The sequence below is a fragment of the Dasypus novemcinctus genome, chromosome 15, assembly GCF_030445035.2.
Source record: "Dasypus novemcinctus isolate mDasNov1 chromosome 15, mDasNov1.1.hap2, whole genome shotgun sequence".
In the NCBI taxonomy this organism is placed as follows: domain Eukaryota; kingdom Metazoa; phylum Chordata; class Mammalia; order Cingulata; family Dasypodidae; genus Dasypus; species Dasypus novemcinctus.
Window position 1 is genome coordinate 52,683,201 of NC_080687.1, and position 22,893 is coordinate 52,706,093.

At 35.5% G+C, this 22,893-nt stretch overlaps 1 long non-coding RNA gene across 2 annotated transcripts in view; it reads right to left on the reverse strand.

Moving 5' to 3' along the window:
• Positions 1 to 22,893, reverse strand: part of LOC111767268 (uncharacterized) — a 131,723-nt gene that overhangs the window by 51,630 nt on the left and 57,200 nt on the right. For both annotated transcript variants that reach the window (XR_009180627.2, XR_009180628.2), the window contains 2 exons: positions 3,706 to 3,787; positions 708 to 754 (listed from right to left, as the gene is read on the reverse strand). This is a non-coding gene — a long non-coding RNA (uncharacterized lncRNA). The remainder of the gene's footprint in view (positions 1 to 707; positions 755 to 3,705; positions 3,788 to 22,893) is intronic.

Genomic DNA, 22,893 nt, shown 5'->3' on the forward strand with positions numbered 1-22,893 from the left:
CAATGTTCATTACGAATTTAAAAAGGAAGCAGGCCTCAACCACTGAGCTACATCCACTTCCCCATTTGCTTTTTAATGACTGCCTCACTCTCAGGCTTACAGTAAATATGCAAAATTGTCTATTATCACTTTTCCAAATTTTGTCCCCTATCCAGCATCTTTCTGGCCTTTGGCTTTTTAATTTCATAATAAACATTGTTTTGATTGTATAGTGAATGAATTTTACTTCAGAGTCAAAAGAGGAAAGAGGCTATTGCCGCTTTTAGTTCACACCTGATCACACAGTGTTAACATTGGACAGTATGCTTAATATAGAAAGACAGAAACATAAGAAAGTCAAATATTTCCATACACTTTACTATGTCTTACTGTTGCCCATTAGAATGCTCCCATTTATTTCCTTCAAAAATGTTTTCATCCTTGCACTATTCTTTTGAAATGCACAGAATTAATGAGCACATTGACTTTTATAATCTACTTCATTAAAACTGTTTTGTAACTTTTTAAATCTACTATTTTTGTTGCTTTCAAGCACACTAATCTCAAGGCAGTACTGATTTTAATTAAGATACAATGAAAAAGACTTAGGATATATTAACTATTAAAACTTGTAATGCCAACACTGCAATATAGTATGATATACCAGAAAGAAGATAGAATTTGAATGATAGAAAATCTATGATTACAAATTTGACATAAGTACTTACAATATTTGTGTTCTTGGGCCTGGAACTTCTTCATCTACAGACTTTATCTGTAAAATAGGATTAACATTTTCTCGGTGAGTTTTGGGGGATTATTACAAAGAGACATTGCAATGTACATCATCTATCACATATAATGAATTAATGATACTGAATGACTTCATTCCTTTCTCTCTGCTCATACTGAGTGATTTTAATTCCTTAAATCAGGGGTTCTTAAATTTTTTTGCTCCATGGGCACTTTTGCCAATCAGGTGAAAACCATGAACCTCTTCTCAGAATGTAGTGGCAGATAGTTTTATGACTAGTTGGGTCTAGCAACTACCATAATTTTGAAATATGGATGAGAGTAAGCGATTTTCAAGATATGCAACAACTGTAATGTGACATTAATTTAAAACTACTGTAATTTATTGGATTACATTTATAGGTGAAGGAAATGCTAGACTTCAGTTAGAGGTCAGATAAAATAAAGATAAGTTGATTTATTTTCAAGGTCATAGACCCTTGAAATCTTAACCACTGGTTAAGAAATCCTGCCTTAAACAATGGCTTAATCACAACATTTCATTGGAAACTTTCCCTACTTAATCCGGAATCTTCTATCAGTATACCAAACCCAAGCAACTTTTTTTTTCCCAGATACTTACAAAAATTTTTAATACATTCAACAAAATCTCGTGTTTTAAAATTTTATCTTTTTGCTCTAATATTATATTACAGTTAGGATGTATATATAGAAATCTTAATCTATATTATGAGTTGCTTCTTTGTTTCTCTTTTTCATAGAAGCAGAGAGAATTAAATGTTAACAAATGTTTACAGTAACATTTTTCTTTTATCTTTTAGCAAATTGCTTCAGTAAATTTAATTAAAGTAACGTTCTTGTTAAACATCATTTTAACATTGGAAAATAGGTATATGAAATATCAGGTATGTTATTGATTTTTAAAAATGCAAATAAATACATAAAGTTTCTTTGGTCTATAATCTAAATGTTCTTATTTGAATTTACCATTATTTATGATGTTAATTTATTTAAATTTATATGGGTATCATAACCTCAATGAAAAAATTTTATTAGGAAGAATTATGGTAATGTTATCGATCCACATTGGTGTTCAGACTTGAAATCTCTTTTACAGTTATGTCTAAATTATGTAGGGGCTATGTCTAATTTTATTAAAGATGGTTTCCTCCTTTAATTATATTAGCAATTGTTCTTCTGAACATGACCTTAGAGTAAAAGCATAGAATCAGTTCATTATGTTTGACAAAATCTGTTTATTCTCACCAGTAAGAAACAAATCAAATAATGTCAGAACTAGTATTAGGATACAATTTTTACTCAAAATGTTCCAAAGACCAAGCACAGATTTTTTTTTTTCAAATGTTTTGGAAAAAAGATATAATTTATGGCTCCACGAACAGATGCCTGTTTTTTTTTTCTTTCTTTTTTCTTTTCCTTTTCTGAATCAACACCAGAATTGAATGAATATTTCCTTGTAAAATTCAACACAGTTCCCAAAAGTTCATCACATAATATTATCTTTTTCTTGAATAATTCATCTTTTCTACTGCATACCTTCAGCATATTTACTATATATTTACATATAAGATAATCTATATATTTATAGAATTGCTCTGTATTTGTATTAATATTTTGTCAGGCCAACTTTCATGGCTGGCCAGGTAATATCAATAAAATAAACTTTTGAAATGTGTGGACTTCTTGCTCTTTCATAGTTTATTATTTTTAACAATTTCTTTTAATTAAAAATAAATGTTAACAACAGGGGAAAAAACTATTACTGTTGATATTATGCTTAGGTGATAATGTTTTAGACGAAAACAGTGAACAGCAAGAATGAGGTCTAGCTCATGATCTGAGTCAGGAGGAAATGCCAAGGAGATTGATTCTCCCTCTTCATAGATAGGATGCCATATATATCTAATCTTCCCAGGAATTCTTAGGCCCTCAGGTTTCAGGTATCATACTTATCTCATTTCACTTGCCAACAGAAAATCTAGGTCTTTTTGCAGGTTCTCCTCATGTCTGTGTGTACAGCCATAATGAATGATTATAGTGGGAACTGACCCAAATTTTATATTTCATCTCAATCTATTACCTCATACTGTTGTAGAATTTGAGAGAGGTTCAATTATTTGTGTATAGAAAGGCCAGGACTCAGGAACGATTTTGAGAAGGAAAAATGGTTTATTGATGGCCAACTGGACTCAGGAGCTTTCTGTTTCAATCCCGAGCCCCAAACAAGATTTTTGAATCCCTTTTATACAGAGAGGAAAGGCCAAATGGTCCCTTTGTTTCAGTTCTCAATAGGCTTCAATTAGCATATATATCTTCCACATCCTAGGTAAGCCTTTAGCATGGACTTCATACATTCTAGATAAGCTTTTAGCATATTTTGTTTACATTTCTCCTAAATACTTAAAGTTTATAGACCTTGCATTGTTAAACTGTTTCCTGGGACTGGAGTCATTGTCATTGTCATTGTCACCAAGGGCAGGACTGCAGCCTCTTACCATCTCACAATCACAAGTCAGAGAGCTTAGGTTATCTCTGAAGAGATAAAGAGCCTCCCACCCATAGCCCACATCATTTCCCCCCTTTGCCAAAGTTTAACTTGCTAAGCTTGGGCATAATTATTGTTGGAGCTATGAGGTGGATGGCTGTTTGTTGTTTTGATTGATTATTTATCAATCTTTAGTGTAGCATCCAGGACTGTTTTTAGAAGTTTAGAACTTTTCATTCTGGATAGCAGAATCGTGGGGCAGGGGCCTCTTGCAGTCATCCTGCTGCCACCAGCGCTCACGTGGATTTCCAGTCAGGTTCCAGATCCATCCATTAATTATACTTTACCCTTGAAGAGTTTACACTTTTAATTTAAACAGGGTGCTGAAGGGCGATGATCTCTTTTCTGTAACTGCTTCCTGCTGGCCATGGGCTATAGTCATTGCTGAATAAGGTGTAAACTCTTACTTTATTTTAACTGGAGGAAGATGGATCTGGCATTCTGTATGAAGTTGGACATAGTCTTCATATGGTTAATAAGGTGTTCATTCTGAAAGAAACAAACAATAAAAAATTTGGAATACCTGTTTTTAAAAGAGGACACTGGACCACAGAGGCAGACAAGGTCAGGTGCTTAGAAAGATGGCACTCCTTCTTAAAAGCTGGTGGGAACAGCATATATATTCCTTTTTAAGTTATTTATCTTTAGAGAGAAATTGCAACCGACACTTAGCTTTGTCTGAAGACACATTCCAAACTGTTCAATGATTGGCACTCATTCACTCCGTCAGATGCTCCTGGTGAACTGGCACTCCCTGGGCTATTGGCTTCATTCAGGATTAGAACACCAAGTCAGAAATTCCCTTAGTTTTCAGCTGTGGGAGTGATCAGAGCTACAGAATAAAGGTTTTCTACACCATGGTTTTATTTGTACAATTTCTAGCAATTTTGACTTGTTCAATAGGTGACTCACCATCAGCAAGCAAGCCTCACCCTTGCTACACAGTAGAGTACAGTAGAATATAGTAAGTTGACTGAGCCTGGCTGAGACTGCCACCCCATTCTACAGACATGTTTATTAACTGTTTAGAAAATGAATTCACTAGGAATTTAACATGTCCAATATATTTTCACACTTGATCCAAAACAGAAAAGATAACATTATAATTATTAGGCATACATTTAGCACAGGATAAGAGCACAGCACTTAATATTAATTAATGTATTATTAATGCAAAGGATTTAGAGTTGCAATTAATAGTTTTAAGTTTCAGGTTTGTAATACTTTACATGTTATCTCTCCATGAGAGCAGGCCATAATGCCAATTGTGTTTAAGTTTCACTTACAGTATCCTGGTATCATGGCTCCACTTAGCATGTTCTTCAACGCAGTGAGCAAGTTGCAGCATCCTTCATCTTAGAGAGATTTTTCAGTATTCTACTAGCCTGGTGCATAGTGCTCTCTGGCACTATGAAACAGTGCCAGTCTGGAGGTGATATCCATTGTACACTTGGCTGTACCGAGTCATTATTGGCTGCTGCAGGAGCTTGAAACTGCAACGTAGTTTCCATCAACTATAGGAGCATAACCAGAGGCTGGTATAGCAAATATTTTTAATTGAGGGGTCAGTGACCAGCCTAGCCAATAACTCACATGGAGAGGCCACCTGTAATGTATTCAAGGCCTGTTTTGAATGCACAAGAGAGTTTGACACTGTTAAAGTTTATTCCTTGTTTTTATATATATTTTAAACAATTTAATGCAACACATATATCAAATGACTGTTTACTTATACAATTTTATTATGAAGATATCAGTAGGTACTTTAGTAATAGAGGGAAAAATTATTTTTCATTGTTAAAATGAAAACAGAAGGTTTCCAATAGAATCAAGATAACTTTTTATTACCATTTACTTAAATATGTACTTTGCAGTGACCTTCAGACAGGTTTTATTATCATGAAGTTATTTCTGCTACCAATACCAATCTAAGTTTTTAGTTAACAGTGACTTCTAGAACTAGAACTATTTAAACATTTTCAGTTTGGAAAATGTTTTGCAAACTCTTCGTAATTGACTATGACCACATTGACTAGCCACCTCATGTTTAAATAAACTTATTAAATTATAATTACCAACCAAAGAAATTTACTCTAATTATTTAAGAGAGCATATCTACAATCTTTTTCCTTTAGCCTAATTTCACCAATGTGAACTTACAATTTTCATTACTCTAAAGATTTTGTACATATAATGTTAATTTAGTTTATAAATGAAATATGGGAGATTACACTGAAGTTAAATAAAATTGAAACCATTATAGTTTATTCAAGGAATGTTCTCTTTTTCTCTTACAGGAAGCTAAAAACTTCTTTTCTTTGTTTAAGTTATGAAAATGAATAATTTAAAAGCATACTGACTACTAGGTTTTAAAATACATTACACAATTACTTAATTTGTTTAATCATAACCCAGGAAAGATCTCTCCATAGTTTTTATGGACTTTCCTTTACTTACTGAAATTTGTTAATAGAGCCACTAATTACATTTATTTTGTTGGAAAGAAATCTTCTGGAAGAAAATAAGACTCACCAGATTGTGGAGAAGAAAAGAATTTATTCTCAGTCTTGCAAGAAGGGGTGCAGAGGCAGATATGGCTGGCATCCCGAACAAAGAAAAATGACACAATTTATATCCGTAAGCCTAGCACACAAGCTCTTCCTCTGTTTTTCCATAGATTGGATACTTCAGAAGTTACAGCTTATCTGAGAAGATCTAACTTTCCCCGCAAAGTTTGTGATTTAACTGCTTCCTCTATCACATTCCAACCATTTTAGCTTTTACCTACTCCCCTTTGTCAAATAAGGAATAGAATTTAGTGCTGAAATGGCACCAACTTAGCTCCTTCTCGGGCATCCTTCCCTTGCCCATAGGACTGGCCTAAGCTGGTCTCCTCCACTGCTGTCCAACCCAGGAGTGGGAGACTGAGGCAGCAGGCTGACGGGTTACACCAATCAACACTTTTTTCCCTTATGTGAAAATTAACCTAATCTTTATTTTTTTTTTACATTTTATGGCTGACAAAAGGTTTAAACTGGGAAATTACAGGGCAAACTGCTTTTTACTTTCCTAGCCTAGTAGATAGATTTAATCTGCCATACCTAGTCTTGCCTTTAAAGCTCTTGCAAAGAGGAGGTCCTTTCCCAATTGTTTCTAAAATCAGATTTCTATATGACTTTTTCATCCTGCTGAGTTTAATTTGGGCTTTAAGAATATTTATTTACATATATAACTGTATATTTAATTTTTAACAATTTGAATAGAGCTCTTTTAAGAATTTTAATTTGTTAATTTGATATTATCCTGGTGCATGAAGACATACACTGAGCAAATGGGCAGACACAAAGAGTTAGACACAGAAACACAACTCATTGATATTACTTATAATTCACATTATTTTATATACTGTTTAGCTTAATTTGGGGTCCAGAAATACATATTACTTATATAACTGCATATTTAACCTCAACAATTTGAGCAAATAGGCAGACAATGAATAGTTTGACACAAAAACATAACTTTAGTTACTTTTAACTTCTAATTTTTACAAAACAAGTGTGACTGCAAAACATTTCAAAGACTCTTGAAACTTTTCTTAATTTACACTATGACTGTGCAGTTTTACATTATGACCGTGCAGTTTTACACAAGAATTTTCTTTCTTAATTAATGGATTGTAACCAAAATGTCCTCAATGCTTTAGCACCATTTTTTGTTTCAGAACTTTATATTTTACTTTGAATTTAGCAGAATTTTGGGTAAACAACAAGATTAATTTTATATATATTTACTGAGGCTATTTGAAGCCTCAGGGAGACAGACTGGTTTCTCTCATGAATTGCCACTTTTAGGAACACTGACCATCACAGCAGACTTCTCTCCCTCAACCCCCCTTTGATTTTGGAGATAATAAAACTCCAGTGGTCATTTAACCTTATTCCATCAGGCAGCAATTTATTTATTTAGTTTATACTTGAATTCATGAGAGAAAGGGTTACTAATACCAGGACAGGAGACAGTGATGTCCCAGCTCTTCTCTGGCCTGTAGGGGCAGAAACTATTATGAAAAAAAACATAGACAAAGGCAAAGGGTGAGGTTAGGCTTGAAGTAACCATAAACAAAGGAAAGGTTAGCTTAGAATTTACACTTAAATAATAGTTTCAGGTTAAATTCACCCAGCTTTAATTTCAGTTATCTTTTCACTGTTTTATAATATAAATGCACTTATAAATGATTTTAACTTAGTTACAGTTTTTATTAATTTTTTAAAACTTGTGTTAATTTTATAACACCTTTAAACACCTTTCATTAGACTTATAACATATTAAATGAAATTATCCATTACTTTAATTTTTCTTTTAAGGTAAAAGAATAAATCTCTTGCAGTTAGTTTGAAATAAAAAGCTACTTTTCAGGATTTGATTTCTAGAACATAATGTTCTTTTAAAAGAGGTAAGACTCTTCTTTAATCACTGAGAAAATGATGAAGTTAAAGCACAAGAAGCTATTTTGATAAAACAGATTTTCTTTGTACACTGATCTTACTCAATTTTAATCATAAAAATTTTCCTTCCACAAACCTTCTACACTTTCAGTATTCATTCAGGTTTTGTCCCACACTCTACTCTTTCCAATAATCAATCATTTTATCTTAGGACAAAATCATCTTCTGTTTCCTTAACAATAAAAACACATTCTATATATCCCACATACTAAGTTACCAGGCAAACTTCTTATAACATATAATTTCCATGAATACTAAACAAGCTTTATAGAGTGGCACCATGTGGGAGCGCGGCGACAGCAAGGGCCGGCTCGTCTCCAGGCGCCAGTGCGAGTCGAACCCGGGTGGCGGGAACGGGCGTTAAGGCCCTCCGCTTGGGGTTCGGGCGTACTGCCCGTCCCTCTGCCCAGCTGCACCCGCTTCCCCCTCGGTGGCCTAACCCCGCCTCTCCCCCGAGGGCCACCGCCACGCCATGACAGCCCCGCCTTGCTGCCGCCGAGAACCCTGGCTACCCCGTCTTCTGCCCGCAACCAGTGATGCACCCCTGCATGAACCTATCAGCCGTCTGCCGCCCCCCGGCCAAGCCCCCTCCCCCTCCCCCATCTTCGCCCTATATTAACCGCTGTACTTCCTGAATAAATCAGACTTGCACAAAGATCCTGGTCTCCTCGATAGTCTTCTTCCTACCACGCATCCTCCGCACCTTGCCGGCCCCAGAGCGCCTTCTCGGAAGGCCCCTCCGCGTGTTGCAGCCCTCCGCCCGAGCCCACACCACCCCTGCAGCGGCCCTCCGGGCAAGCCCACACTGTGACAAGGCTTGTTAAAATAATTAACTTTTCTTCACTTTAAATACTTAGTAGCATGTAATACCAGAAACAGGTTTTTTTGGAAGCAAGTTGGCAAGGAAGGCTGGCTGCCGGCAAATTTTTTTGTTATAAAATTACTTTTTATTATTATTATCAATTCAGTTTTTGTTTAATAATGACTTTCTGCAATTAGCCATTTAAATATCTTAATTTAAACAATGCTTTGTTAAACTTTTATAATTATTTATACCTATAAGACAAATTTTACCTTCACAGAACACATTCTCTTACTTAAAGTTACTATAATACATTCTAAGAACTTGGGCAGAATGCAAACGTATTTTGGCTTTGACACCCTAGGGAGGGAACTTTACTGCATTTATTCTGATTCTGTTTTCACCCTCTTCACTTCCCCCTCTTCCAGGCAGTCAGGTGCACAACAATCAAATAGGGATGCGGCTTATGAATAGAAAGTGCGGACTCACTGGAAAGGGGCAAGTCGCTCCCCCCTTTCCAGCTTTCAGGCCAAAATGGGCATACAGAACCTACTCAAATTCAGCAAATCTCCCGGGGACCCAGCCACCCTGACTGGGGCAGCCCCAACAAACTTGGGTATGTGGCACAGACACAGATGGCCTTCAAGCCCCAGCAAAAGGGCAGACCAGAGACAAGACAGCAGAGCATGCACAAACATCTAGACTCTGCAAACATCCAGACTCCTCAGTTTTGCCAATGGCAAGGGAGGGTTCTAGCTCTACTGCATTCTACTTTACATAATGACACAACTCCAACACTAGCATTGAGCTGACACAGACAGAAGCACAAAGGTCACTAATCTGACCCACAAGTTCTATATACATTTTTTCAGCATGGCTGCCCTCACAGCCATCACAAACCTTAGAACACTTAACATTTGGTATAAAGTGAATTCATTCACAATTTAACACCATAACAAAAGATTTCAGCTAGACTTTTTCCACTATTTAACTTTACACCCAGACCAAGCTCCACTGGAAAAGCTGATCCATTTTCCTGTAACCAAGTTTTGGTTGTTTTGTTTTGTTTTTTTTATTTTAAATCCAGACCAATTTCCAGGATGTTAGGACTCGAACCTATTAACAGCCCTTGCTATTAACATCAAGCCTCCACTCCTTTAGTGGATATAAGACTAGTACCAGATTCTAACATGCAGTTAGACAAACCCAAAACACCAAGGCTTTTTCCCGGTTTTTCTCCAGGACATTAGGACTCGAACCTATAAACAGCCCTTCCTATTAAAATCAAGACTCCACTCCTTCAGTGGATGTGAGACCAGTACCAGCTTTTAACATGTAGTCAGACAAACCTAAAACACCAGGGCTTTTCCCTGGTTTTTCTCCTTTTCCCAGGCCTAGAAAGAAAGGCTTCCCCCCAATTTTCTGGGGCTACTAGGGTTCTCTTGGGAGGTGATCAGCCTCCCCTTCCTAGCAATTTAGCTAGGGCTTTCCAGACTGTGCTCACCCGGGAAGTCTTACCTTCTTCCATGTTCAGAGTTTTTTTCGTTCCCAGAATCTTTCTCTTCAGACTTTCCATTGCCCTCAATTTTTGCCAGAAGATTCTGGTGGAGCCCACATCTTTTCTGGATTAAATTTAATCCAGGGACACCAAGATTTGGGGTTCACCCAAGTCCTCCCAGCTTCCTCGGGGATTTGGAAGGGGCAGCAAAATGCTACCATCTCTGAACTTCATTTGCAGTCCCTTTGTGGTCGCCAAAAATGTTGTAGAATTTGAGAGAGGTTCAATTATTTGCATATAGAGAGGCCAGGACTCAGGAACGATTTGACGGCCGGCTGGACTTGGGAGCTTTCTGTTTCAATCCCGAGCCCTGAACAAGATTTTTGAATCCCTTTTATACAGAGGGGAAAGGCCAAATGGTCCCTTTGTTTCAGTTCTCAATAGGCTTGAATTAGCATATATATCTTCCACATTCTAGGTAAGCCTTTAGCATGGACTTCATACATTCTAGATAAGCTTTTAGCATATTTTGTTTGCATTTCCCTAAATACTTAAAGTTTATAGACCTTACATTGTTAAACTGCTTCCTGGGACTGTAGTCATTGCCATTGTCACCAAGGGCAGGACTGCAGCCTCTTACCGTCTCACACTCACAAGTCAGGCAGCTTAGGTTATCTCTGAAGAGATAAAGAGCCTCCCACCCATAGCCCACATCAATACCAGCCAGTGGCTTACACTTCTTTGCAGGTGTTATTTGTTCATTATTCACTTAATTTCTGTATACTTCTATTCTTTCACAGTAAGCTCAGAAATGGGTACATCATTTATTTTCCTACTACATATATAAAATAAACACATTTAATGAGACCTTAATAAATAACATGAATGAATTACAATATCACACACTCACATGCATTTAGTGTCTTTTGATGAAGTTTCTATCCTGGTGTTGCCTACCAGACCTTTCTTTTCTTCAGTTTCCGGTCCTGGAGAGGCTTTCTTCACTCCTTTTAGTAGAGAGAGCTATTCATTATCTCTCTTACACAGAAGTCCCCAGTCCACAACCTCACAATTCATCCATTGATTTATTCCTCTCAGAGTGGAAATTCCTTCCTGTTTTCCTCAGGGAAAAAAAAAGCTCTATCCTTTAGCCACTGTTTTAAATTGACCATGGTTTTCTGCCAACCTTCCTCCATTTACAGCCAGAATAATCTATGAGAACACATTAATCTTTCTTATTGGTTCTATACACAAAACTGAACCATTAAACATCTGAAGTCACCAGCGGTTAAGTTTAAAACATCAAATAGTGTCCCCCTATAGATGCTCATCCCTGGCATGAAGTGACTACTTTTCCATTCTTCGCCATTGACCTGCAGCTACTCCAACTTTCCTCTGGATAACTTCTGAGAAAAGATTAATAAACAGCAAGGAAAAATTTCCTTCTACAAAGAAGAAAACTCTTCACAATATTATGCAGAGCAATTTAAGTGTTCATTGTCTTGAAACTCTGCTTTTTATAATAGAATCTTCAATTTACCTTTGAATAACAAGAGGCCCTTAGAATGATAAAAACAAAGCAGTAATTTGCTAAAATGTAAATATAAGTTTCTATATTAGAATAGCAGAAAAAAAGCTCAAAACTTACTCTCAGTTTCCAATCCTTGCTAGGCTTTAGTTTCCTAATGAGTATTCATTATTGGAAGCATACTAAATCTCATAGACAGATTTTTTTCTTTCATTGTTAAAGATGGATTATTTTTTTTTCTAGTAATAAAATGGTATATGGTGGTATGTTGTCTAGTATTTAGAATAAGTAGATAGCAGGATAGTGTTATTTATTTTTCCTTGTGATTTTTTCCTTTTCCAACTGCACTTTCAGTCCACTCCCCTTTTCATTTATGTGGTCTCTTCCTTTTCTCAGGTTTATTGCACCAGGGAAGGAGTTAACGAGAAAAAGAAACCTTCAAATCTACATAGTAGATGTTATGATAGAGGTATCTGAGGAAAAAAAATACAGAAATAGTGATTATCAATTAAATTCATTCAGATTGAGAGAGGCAAAGCATTCCCTTTGAAGCTAGGAAATGATTCCCCTAAAATGACCAAACAAAATAGGGATTATGGTTCCTGAAGAAACAGGGCCTGTACCTCATTTCCCAGGCAATGTTCTGAAAGGTGAGAAAATCCCAGGAATCATAAGTTTACATAATGAGATTAAGCAAAAAAGACAATTGCCAATGATATCTGTGCTCACCAGAGAGTAAAATAGGCAGAAATAGGGAAGCAGACTTGGCCCAATGGTTAGGGCACCCATCTACCACATGGGAGGTCCAAGGTTCAAACCCCCCGCCTCCTTGACCTGTGTGGAGCTGGCCCATGCACAGTGCTGATGCGCGCAAGGAGTGCCCTGCCATGCAGGGTGTACCCTGTGTAGGGGAGCCCCACGTGCAAGGAGTGCGCCCCGTAAGGAGAACCATCCAGTGTGAAAGAAAGTGCAGCCTGCCCAAGAATAGTGCCACACACATGGAGAGCTGACACAACAAGATGCTGCAACAAAAAGAAACACAGATTCCTGTGCCACTGACAACAACAGAAGTGGAGAAAGAAGAAGACACAACAAATAGACACAGAGAAAAGACAACCGGGGCAGGGTGCAAGGGGAGAAAAATAAATAAATAAATAAATCTTAAAAAAAAAAAGCAGAAATGTCCCTATGTCCTCAACTGGCAGCACTACCAGACCTTAAGCAACCCCAGAGTAATGAATGAGAGCTGTCTCAGTAACTTCCAATTTGATCAGATCAGTTACCAAGGACCAGAAGGAATAATGGATTTTTAAATCTAGAATGGAGGACAGAGAGAAACAAGGTAAAACATTTTATTGATATTTTGTTGTCATGTAAAACCCACCAAAATGAGATAAAATGCAAGAAAAAGGGGTGAGAAACTCAAACTAACTGATATTAAATTTCAGGCTTCTTAGAAGAAATTATAAGTTTGAAATAAAAATTAATGAGGGTGCATTTATTCAATAAATATTTGAGAATCTACTCAATAAAATCTTAGCAAAGTATACACAATGCTTTTTCTCCTAGTGTTTACAGTTTAATATAGTATAATAGAGAATAGTATAATATAGGGTAGTATAGTATAGTAATAGTGACAGATATTAATTAGAAAAATGTGATTGCAATTTATGATAAATAATAGGGAAAATCAGTTCTAAGATGGATGGTTAATTTAAAACATCCAGTAGATGGGTCCAACCTGATAAAGAAAGACAGAGGATGGCATTTCTAAGGAAGTTATGTCTGAGCTGAGAAAAGAGAGCTAATTAGAAATTATCCACTTAAGGTGCTGTCACCAGGAATGTGTATGCATTTTGTGGGTGCAGAGTGGGATGGGATGGTTATTGTTCAGTGGCTTCAAGAACTGTGATATGAGCTGGAGCTGGAAGAGCACAAAGAGGAAGTGGTGGAAGAGAAAGTTATCAGGATGAAAGTAATCAGAGGTCAAATCATACAAGGTGACATTGTAGGGCATTTTCTAGAATTTAAAAATTATCATAAAACCAATAGAAAACTGAAGAAGTTATGAATGAGTCCAACCTGATCAGATTTCTTTTTGCAGAAGTTGCCCCCCCCCAGCCCAACTCCCCACCCCACTCCCACCCACCCCCCCCCAGAACTTATCCCCTGATAAGAGTGAAGAGTATAGTTCAGTAAAGTTGCTGGAATGAGATGAAAATATTCAAAGGCTAATGCAGTAGTTCAGGCATGAGACAATGCATCTTGTACAGATGGTAACAGTGAATGGGGAAAAAAAACATAGTTTTGTGTGATGGGAGAAAAAATGACAAAATTTGATGGATTGGATATTGGGGACTTGGGGGAGAGATTTTCAAGGGTGGCCCCTATAGTTCTGGCATACAGAAATGCAAGTATTATGGTATCATTGGTGAAGAACTTGGTTTGAGTAGAAAGTACATTAATTTTAACATGAGAATGGCAGAGCCCAAGCCCAGTGGTATCTCTTACAATTTTCCACTTTCACTCTGGGTGAAAGGGAATCCACTGGAGGTATTGAGTAGAAAAGTGACGTGACATTACCTGGCTTAGGTATTAAAGTGATCATGCTGGCTGTGTTTTGACAGTAGACAGGAGGAAGTTAAAGATGGAAGCAGGAAGAATGTTAGTCTTAAATATAAGTTTTCATTTCCACATTCAGGATTTATCCTGATGTGTCTGATCATTAGTTAATTATAATTAGTAGGCCATTGATAGCTTCATCTCCATTGGAGAAAAAAGGGATTGGGTATGCAGATTATAGGTTTGGGACATTTGTCTATTTAATCCTTTTGCAATATATGACTGCGCATTCTGTCATGCTGGATTTTATGTGTGACCCCAGTAGAGAAGTGTCCGTTTTGTTTAATCTTTGTTTTTGTTGAAGTCCCTCCATTTTCTGGAATATGTGGACAGTTAAAAGATCTCTGTATCCAATCTTCTTTTCTTATACAGATAGAAGTAAATATGTAACTGTAAGACCAGGAGTTTCAACAATAGTCCCGCAGGTCTCATATCAAGTACTCAATAACTACATTGGGCTAGTCACTACTGTATTGCATAGTGCAATTTAGAACATTTCCATCATCACAGCAAATTCGTTTAGACAGAATTGAAATAGAGAGCCAAAGAAATTTAAAAGAACAAGTGAAAAATAGAAGTAATGACTAACTGGATTATTATTATGAGGGTAATAATTGTCTAAATTTTTAAGCAATTAAGAAATCATTGAGGAAGAAATGTACTATTTGGCTTACTAAAACTATGAAACTTTCACAGAATGAAAAGTAACTGAATAAATAAAATTGGATTTAGAAAAGCCTCTACTAGTATTAAATTAAAATTTGGTATGGGTAATAGAAAGATTTATACAAATACATGAGAAACTTGAAGCATATAATATTTATAATGTTAAAGATAATGTGAGAATCAAAGGAAGAATAAACAAATTTATGTAAAATGAACAAAGCCAATAATCATAAGAAAATGTAAATGAAAACACACCAAGTTTGGAAGTTTAGGAATATTATTCATCTAATCAATAAGTAAGCAATCCAGTATTACATTATTTTTTAATATATAAGTTCTGAGAAGCTGCTGTGGCTCAATCAGTTGGGCTCCCATTTACCATATGGGAGGCCCTGGGTTTGCATCCCAGGGCCTCCTTGTAACGGCAGGCTCCCCCACACACTGTGGAGACCCATTGGCCCACAAGCACCTTGGAGAGTCGCCTGGCCTGCAAGCACCATGGAGCACCTCTGGCCTGCAAGCACCACAGAGAGCCGACTCAGCAAAGGTGATGCAACAAAAAGGGAGACAAGTAAAACCACAGAAGAGTGCACAACGAATGGACACAGAGAGCAGACAACCAGCAAGTCACAAGGGGCGGGGAGGGAAATAAAGAAAAATAAATACAAATACCCAATAGAATGCACAGTGAATGGACACAGAGCGGACGGCAAGCAAGCTGTGTGGGGGGGTGCAGGGTGGAAAATATATATATAACTTCTGCTCTTTGCAAGTTATGTTAAGGAAACAGTTTCAAAAGTTAGAAAATTGTCTATGTTCAAAGATATTTATCACAGTAATTTTTACTACAAATAATTGGATTTGTCCATGCAACAATTGGGAAGTCAAAGGTAAATTGTTTCATCAAGAATTTATAGATGTTATAAGGCAACATATTAAGAGAAAGCAATCCAATACAAAAGTCTATCTCTGCTGTGTTTGAAAATATGTAAAACTGGAAATATATGAACAACAGCAGAAAGAGAATAGGGACCTTCATAATTTGGTGGAGTTTTATATAATAGGTAATAATGAAATTATTACATTAATTATTCCAACAATATCTAATGAATGTTTAGATTACTACATTGTGGTCATAAGACTAATAATTTCATATTCACTCTCTTAATTAATCTTTCTAACAAACCTAGGGAAGAAATTATCATTGTTCATTTTACAAATGAGGAAATTGAGTCCTGGAAATTTTCTGAATCTTGTGTACAATGTCTAACAATTTTAAACAGCAGAGAGCTCAGAGTCTAACTCATGCCTATTGCTAAAATGTTGATTGTGCAATATAAAACAAACAATAATATGATGTTAATTGGAATTTCTCTATTAAGAAGAATTTTTTCCCAGTATATTTATGTGTGTGTGCATATATATTATATATTATATATACATTATATATTTTATATATTATATATATACATTATATATACTATATATATTATATATACACACACTCATTAATAAAATTAAATTATCTTTATTTCCTTATTTACTATATTTTCTACTTGCTGCAGCACATTGTTTCACTTTATACTCTCTAAAATGCCTTGATAAATATAACCACAAATTGATTTAAAAAGTTTCCTAAGTGGTTAAGCCTAAATTTTGGTCATTGGATATCTCATTCCTTCTCTAAACTCAGTACAAGTTACAGGAGACATTTGGAAATAAGTAAATGTTGCCTAGTAAGAACAATTTCAAAATCCATGCATATGAGAATACCACTTGAAGGTTCTCAAACAGACACTACAAAATCTCTTAGGAAATGAATGCTCTGACAAAAGAGTGAATCTAATAGAAGTCAAATCATAGTTTATGCATTTGCCCTAAGAAATGATTGACATTTCATTATAATATTAGCATCTCTTTACTATCCACAGAGATATGTAATTCCTTACTTTCTGATAATGAAAACAATTTTCAATTCAGTCATGTATTTCCTGGGTGTTAGAATATAATAATAACTGTTTGGCTCTCTATTGCTGCCATAACAAATTTCCAGAAATGTAACAATTTAAAACAAAATAAAGTTATTATCTCTCTGTTGCTGTAGATCAGAAGTCAAGCAGGACTTAGACCTCCCAAGCTTGAAATAGTTTTCAGCTGAGCTACTTTCCTTTCTGAAGACTCTAGGTGAGAATGATTCAGGTTGTTGGCAGAATTTAGAAACTTACTGTTCTAGGACCGATTTCTCCATTACCTTTCTGGCTGTTAGCTTTGCCTAATTTTCCTAAGGAAACATGGTTCCTCTTTTAAGGCTCATGTGATAAACCAGGATAATCTCCTTATTTTCAAATCAGCTTATTAGTAACTTTATTTCCTTCTGTAAAATCCTTTCACAATGGTACTTAAGATTAGTGTATTAATCAATCACCAAGGGTTGGAAATTTTGTGGGACATCTTTAGCATTCTGCTTACCACAGTAATCAAAAAGTCACATTCTAGTCATTTTCTGTGTTACAAAATCAAAATAGTATGCTCCCTCACAGTTTAGTTACAGCAATTAAACTTTAAGCTATACTCTCAAATTTTAATACCTGTATATATAAAAGTGACTTTGCAAAACTTTGAATTTTTTAGTGGTTACTCAATATTCATTCAATATTTGAAAATTTCTGATTGCTTTAATTTGGTGTTGTAATTGCATATGTATCTCCCTTTATTTTTCCATCACAGGAATTATTTTTATTTCAGTACTTTTAAATTTTTCACCAGAGTCTTCTCAAATTAAGCATTTTGCTAGAAATACTTAATACGTAGACCTTGACTATGATAATTAAAAGGAAATTGCATGAACATGTTCTAAAATTGATTGTGGTGATGAATGCACAACTCTGATTATACTGAGCTATTGATTGTATGCTTTGAATGGATTGTATGATGTGTAAATAAAACTGCTTTAATAAAAATAAAAAAGGAAATTAAAAAATTTCCTGTGAATTTAATTTACCAATGGCATCCCCTTTCTATCAACATAGGCAATTAAATTGACATATATTTCATATAATAGCTACTTAAATCTTCTTCAATGCCTAAGGAAACTCTTAATTCCTAGTGTTTATTGGATAGCATAGGAATAACTCAGTGTTGGAGAGAACAAATTGTCATTTCACAGGAATATACAAAAGTTCTAAAAAAGTGCACCTTATAGGACTAAGCATTTTTGCTTATAATTATCCACCTGACCTTGTTTATTACTCTCAGCCCAGATTGGATTATTAGTCCTTTGTCTGAATCTCTAAATATGTTTTAATATATGGCAGAACTCCCTAATAAACTGCAGTATCCTCCTCCTCTCATTCTCTATGGAGAATTCAGCCATCATATTGTTCTTATTTTTATTATATTATTACTGCTACTATGATTTTGATTCTATTTTAGCCCTTCCCATTTGGGAAAGAGCAAACATAGTATTTAATCATCTTATTTTAAATATAGCTTTAAAAAAAAAAGAATGATTAGGAGGCAAAATGTAAAATGTAATCTGATTTTTTTTCAAGACTAGTATTAGTTCCACTAGTATATTCTAATACGGTCTCATTTTTTAAATTTCATTTTCCCATTTCAGTCAGTAATGAATCCTAGCAAAACTGAGCTAAATTCATCAGCCTTGTTAATCCACTAGAATCCTCTAAGATAGGCAGAGACACAGTACTGAATACTTATATTTTGATAGAAATTTATTCTCAAGCCATAGATCTAATCTATAAAGTTTAAACCGAATGCTTCCTTTTAAATCAAGACAACTGGGAAATGTGTGACTCTTTGACATAATCACTTTGTAAGCTGGGAACTTTATCTTTGCCTCAAATTACTTTTTCAGCTTCATCTCTTTCTTCTCTCATCCATTCAAGTAATAAATGTTGGATACAAAGCACTGTGCTAGGCAATATCATCAAGGAGAAGAGAAACAAAACCCGTTTACAGAAAGCAAGCATTCTGGTGGAGGAGGTGTGTAAAGATGACCGTGTAGTGTTGTGGGAACAATATCAGACATATGCATTCAGCACCAGGAGAGAAGAGAAAAGAGGCTGAAGTGGTCCCTTTTGCCCCAGCCACAACTGTCAACTTGGCTTTCCTCAAACACACTGTGAACATGCCTGACTCTGTGTCTCCCAATGCATACTTTCCTAATTATATAAAGTTTTTTTTCTTTTTTCACTGCTATATAATAACTGGAATCTTCATTTTTAAAGGAAATAGAATGCTAAATCTTCCCTGATTCTTACTCCCAACTTAACATATGCATAGGACACTTCCCCAAATTATGTACCCCTGTGATGATTAATTTCATATGTCACTTTGGCTAGGTTATAGTGTATAATTATTTGATCAAGCAAGCACTGTTCTGGTTGTATTTCAGAAGGATTTACATCATTAGTCAGTTGGTTGCATCAAAGCTTATTGCATTTAAAACCAACAAAGGACATTGCCCTCAGCAATGAGGGAATTCTCCTCATCTATTAAGTTACAGGCTTTAAAAGAAGAACTAAGGATTTCAGAAGTTAGATATTCTTCCATCAACCACCTTTTTCCGGGGAATACAACTTCACCTGTATCAGAGTTTCCTGCTTTTGGCCTGCCTTTTGGAATTTAGACTTTCCTATCCCACTGTCATGTGATTTATGAGCCCATTCCTAGAATAACTCATATGTATGTATATGTGCATATATATATGTCTCCTGTCAATTTTTTTTTCCTCTCTCTGTCTCTGAAGAACCCCAACTCATACAATATCCAAGAAACTTAACTCCCTCACAGGTGAAAATAAGGAAATAGTACCTCCCTCACTAGGTATTTATATAATTAAGCATGACTACAGAGGTGGGATACAGCACTACATCAACTCTAAAGTGCTATTTATATATATTATACCTGGTCCTTTCCTTTAGATATTTTATCATGTTCTTTACAAGCCTTGTTGCCCCACTTGGTTGAAATAATTTGAGGGTTGGAATTCTTATCAGGCTGTTGTTATTTATATCATCTCTAGGATTTTACTTTTACATTGTCTTCTAGCTTGTCATTAACTATAGTGCATTGTTGCTCCAGACACCCAGATAATGATTACAAGCATTTCTATTTTCTTACCTTTTTAAAAAAAAAATTGTTTCACCTATTTTGGCTGCAATCATTTCCTCCATTTTATCACCATATTTCCTAGATAATTGGTCCAAATTTAACAGTTTTTGTTCTGCATTTCTGATCCTGTCGATGTTTCTCCCAAAGTATTCCAGAGCTCCACATATCTATTTTTGCATATGTTACCCTGACCTTCATAAATGGAGCAGCTAATATCATAAGATGAGTATTCTTTAAAACTCCATAACATTTGACCCAGCTGGACACTCCTTGAATATGTACATGCCCTTGGCTTTCATAAAATTATAAATTCTGGTTCATTGTAAATTCTTTGGTTCAAAGGACTAAACTGGTCCTTTGGTCAACAGAAGTAAACATCATTCTTAAATGGACAATAGTCATGGGATTTAGGGCTGACCCAATTAATCCAGGTTGATATTATCTCAAGACCCTCCATTTAATTATACCTGCAAAGACCCTTCTACCAAATAAGATCAAATTTACAGAAACAAAGTGTTGGGACTGGGACATATATTTTTGGGGTCACCATTCAACCTACTGCCATCTTTTTAGAAACCATGTAAAAGAATTCTTTCTTATAAGGTTGCATATGAATTGAGATGATATATGGTTTAGGAAGAGATTGGTGAAGAGTGCACAGGGCAGAGGTAACAGCAAACACAAATGTTTGAGGCTGTTAAAGACTTGGAAGTTAAAGGATCAGAAAGGTGTCCAATGAGGCTGAAGGCAGGGAAATCAATGGCTGGTGTGTCTCTGGAGACAGTGGTAGGGGCAAGCTACTTAGGCCATGGTATTTAATTTTATTCTAAGAATAAGGCTAACTCACTGTATAATTAAAAATAAAGAAATGGCAGTGTAGCATTTATATTTCCAAAATGTCTCTACTTAAAAAAGTGAGGTGAGTTTTATAATTTACACAAAAATGTGGTGGTAATGGCATCAAAGAAAACCCAAGGGAAAAACAGAGGAGATATTTGAAAACATATTTGGTTGACATGGTAAGAACTCTAAATGCAAGGAGACAGGGCAGGTGTGAACTTCCATGACAAACTGAATATGGGATTGTCAAGAATATATATGTTTAATGCTATCACATTTTTTTTCATGGACTACTCTTTTATTTCCATTTATTTTAAAAAATCTTTCAATTGCTTATTGTCGTCCTATATAAGTGTTGATTTAACAACAGGAAAGAAGAGCTTGAGTCCACATTTGGGTTGAAGCAAGCCAAACACAAGGATATATAACATTCAAGTGATGTGGAAAAACTCAAGAAAAGAAAAAAACTTAGAGCAAGGAGTATCTAAAAGAAATATGATATTCCTGAAATCATTCTGAAACTGGGATAATTTATAATAAATTATGTATTTTTCTCACTATGAGGTATAAGTTTGGTCCATTTTGATTTATGTATTAAACTGAAAATTCAACTTCCTAAGGCTGTAGTACCTGAGGATACACAGACAGCCACCACTTGGAAAGTTATATATACACACATATATTAAATTTGTTCTGAACTTCAAAAACCAAAACCACAGACAAATAAAAACAAAATAGGAATCACATAGCCATATTGAAAACAAGATATTAGACCTCCTATTCAGGGAATGCTAAAGAATATCTAACCAGTTCAAGGAGGTAAGAACACAACCCATTTTAAGGTTGACAAAAGTGGAGATATTTGTGGACTGTGTGCTCCCTTCCTAACCTCAGGAATTGTGAGTGGGACTTAAAACAATCTTGAGAATGCTTGAAATGTCTTTCTGACAAGAAAGGTGACCAAAATGGAACTCATGTTTGAATTGTACATGGGAAATTTTAACATGAAAGATGTGGCAGGAAATGCCTGACTGTTTAAGTACAAGAAGTGTGACTGCACAGAAATCAAACTCCATTTTTGCCAAAAGTGCAAATTTATTCTCTTATGGACCAAATGTACCTGCATAAGATGATGTCAGCTTGACACAGTTTGAAGGAGACTTTAACCTTTGGCTAAGAGGACCAATTAACATTCTGAATATGTTGGATTAAAAAAAAAAAAAAAAGTGGTCATTCTTTTCTGGTGATACTTTCATATTTATTTATTGTTTTTATTAGAGAAGTTATGTGTTTATATACAGTGGATTTTTGTATGTGTGTGCTGGGGTTGAAATTAGAATACAAAACACAATAGGCTTCACCCCTATCATGGGATTTACAGTTGGAAGTTCTCAGAGGGAAATCTCTTAGAAAAGGCAGATTGCCCTTTGGGGGATGGGAGGAGGAGCCAGCACTGTAAATATACAAATGTTCCGAAGACACATCCCTAGTATAATGTTGTTCCAGATGAAGAATATTCTCATATACAGTTTCCCACATATCTTCACTCATGAAGGAAACAGAGGCAACCTGGAAGAGGGTAAAAGTTGAAGCATAAGAAAGCGAATAGAGACGATATTGACTTAACTCTTTGTCTCCTAGTATATATTTTCCAAACTAGAGACGGGGGAAGCTTATAATCAAAAACAAGTTTGGAGTTTAAATAATTACACTGGTATCTTTTAATGGCCAAAAATAATTGGGTTATTTTTAATAACTAAGAGAGTTCAGAAAAATCATGAGAACTTCCAGAGATTTTATCCAAGGTGCAGCAGAAAGAACAGATACACAAATCATTTAAAGGTAAAGTAGAGGTAGAGGTAAGAGAATAGGGTTGTTTTCTGATTGAACCCAATGATATCATCTTAATAAATTGGAAAGGTATGCATACAAATATAAATACCAATTTATATTATTTCAATATATCTGACATAATTTATATATTGCTCATGGAACTTGCCT